The sequence below is a fragment of the Arachis ipaensis genome, chromosome B4 (assembly GCF_059453495.1).
Source record: "Arachis ipaensis isolate K30076 ecotype BB chromosome B4, ASM5945349v1, whole genome shotgun sequence".
Classification (NCBI taxonomy): domain Eukaryota; kingdom Viridiplantae; phylum Streptophyta; class Magnoliopsida; order Fabales; family Fabaceae; genus Arachis; species Arachis ipaensis.
The window spans coordinates 137,623,586-137,627,740 of NC_142439.1; the positions used below are offsets into that span (position 1 = coordinate 137,623,586).

Consider the following 4,155-nt stretch of genomic DNA (forward strand, 5'->3'; position numbering starts at 1 on the left):
AATGCTATCTTTGTGGGTTGTGCCTCTTGGATTTGCAGTTTCTTCATCACAGATAAGGGCATTAGATTTATGCTTGCCCCTAGATCACATAGGGATTTCTCAAAGGTTGTGCTCCCAATGGTGCATGGTATTTGAAAGCTCCCTGGATATGGCATCTTCTTTGGCAAGTTATTCTGAATGACAGCCCTATATTCCTTAGTCAGGACTACTGTCTCATCTCCCTTTAAACGCTTTTTCTTTGACAACAGCTCCTTCATGAACTTGACATAGATAGGCATTTGCTCCAAAACCTCAGCAAAAGGAATATTAATTTGTAACTTTCTGAAGATTTCCAAGAACTTTGAAAACTGCTTGTCCTTGGTCTCCTTTTGAAGTCTCTGAGGATACGGCATCTTAGGCTTGTACTCAGGAGCCTTTGGCAGTGTAGGATAAGTGTCAAGAGAGTCTGGGAATGGGTTGTCTGCACGCTTTGGAGGGGCGTGCTCTACTTCTTCCTTCTTCTCATCTGGAGCTTCCTTTTCAACTAGCTCTTCATTGACCTTGGTCTCAGAGCCAGCTACTTTACCACTTCTTAATTGAATAGCCTTGCAATCTTCTCCTGGGTTCACCACTGTATCCTCTTGAAATGTACTTGCAGACTTTTCAAGTATTTGCTTGCTCAGTTGGCCCACTAGCACCTCTAAGTTTCTAATAGAGGCTCTGGTTTCCTGTATAACTTGTGCTTCCGTACTTGCCACTTGTTCACTTATTACGGTGATAGCCTTGCATTCCTCTATTGGATTTAGAATTGTGTTACCAGGAAGGCTATTAGTGGTCCTCTGATCAATTTCATTAACCTTTATGGCTAATTGACCCATTTAAATCTCCAGGTTTTTGATGGATGCTCTGGTTTCCTGTCTAAAACCTGTCAATATTGCTTCCAAATCATTGTTCTGCTGGAAACCGCCCTGAGAACTATTGTTGAAGTTCTGAGGTCTCTGAGGTTGTTCTCTCCACCCAAAGTTTGGGTGATTCCTCCATCCCTGGTTGTATGTCTTAGAATATGGATCATTGTTGGGATTTCTAAGACCACTCCCCATGTAATTCACCTGTTCAGAAGAAGGTTGAGCATAATCATAATTATCATTTTGCATAAAGTTACCTGCCATGTCATAGGAGACTTCCTGTGGTGGATTTTGGGTGTTGATAGCTGAGACTTGCATGCCACCCATCTGTTGAGTAAGTAGATTTATTTGCTGAGACATCATCTTGTTCTGAGCAAGAAGAGCATTAACAACTTCTACTTCCAACACACCTCTCTTTTGAGAGGTCTCAGAGTTCACAGGATTCCTGTTAGATGAGTAGAGATATTGGTTGCTTGCAACTAATTCAATCAGCTCAATAGTCTCCTCTGGTGTCTTCTTCTTGTGCAATGAACCGCCTGCAGAGGTATCTAAGCTCATCTTTGACATCTCTCCTAAGCCTTCATAAAAGATATCCAGTTGGGTCCACTTGGAGAACATGTCAGGAGGGCATTGCCTAGTCAGTAGCTTGTATCTCTCCCAAGCTTCATAAAGAGTTTCACCCTCCTTCTGTCTGAAAGTTTGAACCTCCAACCTGAGCTTAGTCAACTTCTTTGGTGGGAAAAATTTAGTGAGAAATTCAGTAACGACCTTTTTCCAAGTATTCAGACTCTCCTTTGGTTGGGAACCTAGCCATTGCTTTGCTTTATCCCTCAGAGCAAACGGGAAAAGCATGAGTCTGTACACCTCTGGATTCACTCCATTTGTCTTTACAATATCACATATCTGCAGAAAATCAGATATGAACTGATTTGGATCTTCATGAGGAAGTCCATGATACTGGCAATTCTGTTGCACCAAGGTGACCAATTGTGGCTTCAACTCAAAGTTGTTTGCATTTATAGGAAGTACCACAATACTTTTTCCATAAAGATCCGCAGTAGGGGCAGAATAAGAGCCAAGCACTCTCCTCTGTTGATCATCCCCATTCGGATTTACCACATTGGCATTAGCATTATTATTTGCCATAGTGGATTCTGCAGCCTTGCAAAGTCTTGCTTGTTGTAAACGTCGCCTGAAAGTTCTTTCAGGTTCAGGATCAAAGTCTAAGAGATGTCCTTTGTCTCTGTTCCTGCGCATAAACAACCAGAAGACAAGAAAAGATGAGACTCTCTACGTCAGAGTGTAGAGAAGTCCCTGTGAGATAACATGTGTAAAATAATAAAATAAAAAATACTAAATAAATAAATAACAAAAATTCGAAAATTTAAAAAGAAAAAATAAAAAAAATTAAAATAAAATTAACTGAGTGACACCAAACTTAAATTCAGAAATTGAGAAAATAAATCAAAATATATAATTTTAATTTTAATTTTAATTTTATTTTTATTTTTATTTTATTTTATTTTATTTTACTTTTTTTTTAATTAATAAAAATAAAAAAAAGAATGAAAAACGAAACAGGGGAGGGGGGATATAAACGTAAAGGAAAAGAAAAAAAAAATTTAACGTAAAAGAAAAGAAAAAAAATTAACTTAAAAAAAACGCAAAATAAAAATTAATAATAAAATAAAAAAAATTATCTAATCTAAGCAATCAAACAACGAATAGTTGTTAATCACAGCCAATCCCCGGCAACGGCGCCAAAAACTTGATGCGGTATTTTTATAACCACACTTACTAACCGGCAAGTGCACCGGGTCGTACCAAGTAATACCTTACGTGAGTAAGGGTCGATCCCACAAGGATTGATGGATTAAGCAACAATAGCGTTTGATAGGATTAGTTAGACAGACAGAAAATAGTGTTGAGATGCAATATAAAAGACATTAAATAATATCAAAAATATTGAAGAAAGGCAAGTAATTAAGATGGGAATAATATATGGAGAAGATAGTTAAGGTTTCAGAGATATCTATTTTTCCGGATTAACTTTTCTTACTAACTAATTTAATTATGCAGGATTTAATTTATGGCAAACTGTATGTGACTAGACCCTAATTCCTTAGACCTTCCTAGTCTCCTCTAAAATTCATTAACTGCCAATTCCTTGGTCAATTAATTCCAATTAGAGGGTGATAATCAATTCCTAGTTTATCTGCCACAAAAACTCTAATTATCCAAGAGGTAAAAGGATTATATGTCACGTATCCTATTAAATTCAGATAATTAAAATTTAGGAGAAATAGTTTTCAAGCTGTTGTTCAGGTAAAGAGCTTTTCCAAGTTTTACAAGAACTCAAATAGAAAGAGGGTCATACTTCCGTTCCACCCAAATTCATAAAATAAAGAGCGAAAATAATTCTTAAATTATAAATCCATACATAAATTAAAATAGTAAAAGCAATAAAATTAATCCATAGAATTAGACAGAGCTCCTAACCTTAACAGTGGAGGTTTAGTTGCTCATGGAAAAGAGAAAATAAGGATTCAGGTAAAAATGTACATAGTTCTAATCTGATGGCATCAGATCCCTTTTTATATCTAATCCTAATAAATTTAAAATCTAATATTTAAAATTAAACTTAAAATAATATCTTTTCCTAATTTAAGATTTGAATTTAAATTTGAATTAATTAACAGATCTTCAGTTGATGGGTGGGAACCACTTGTTCTGTCCATTCTGCAGCTTCTAATCTGTGTTTTCGGGGCTGAAAATTGAGTTAAAACAGCCCAGAAATCGCCCCCAGCATTTTTCTGCATTTTCTGCACGTGGCGCATGTGACGCATCCGCGTCGTCCACGCGTTCGCGTCATTTGTGCAGATTCCAGTCCACGCGATCGCGTCAGGCACGCGATCGCGTCATTGCGATTTCCTCCATTTTGCGCAGTCGCGTGAGCCATGCGTCCGCGTCGGTATTCGCTGGTCATCTCCTTGGCTTCTTCTCTTTCTCTGCAGAAACTTCATCAAATCCATCCGAATGCTACCTAAATTAAATAAAATTGCACAAAACTCAAAATAGCATCCATAGTGGCTAAAATATAATTAATTCTTAATTAAACTCAACAAATTAGATGCAAATTCACTAGGAAAAGATAGACAAGATGCTCACGCATCATATACCCGAAGACGAGAATGATGGGCGCGATAATTCTGCAGGACCTTTCACAGCTGACATCATGAATTTTCAGCTGCCCAGACAATTCACGTTACCG

The 4,155-nt window shown here is 37.3% G+C and overlaps 1 non-coding gene across 1 annotated transcript; it reads left to right on the forward strand.

The window, feature by feature from the left end:
• The first annotated feature begins 1,500 nt into the window (after nt 1–1,500).
• Nucleotides 1,501–1,604, forward strand: LOC148569397 (small nucleolar RNA R71). Its single transcript, XR_015882305.1, has one exon. It is a non-coding gene; the product is annotated as a small nucleolar RNA R71 (small nucleolar RNA).
• The last annotated feature ends 2,551 nt before the right edge of the window (nt 1,605–4,155 follow it).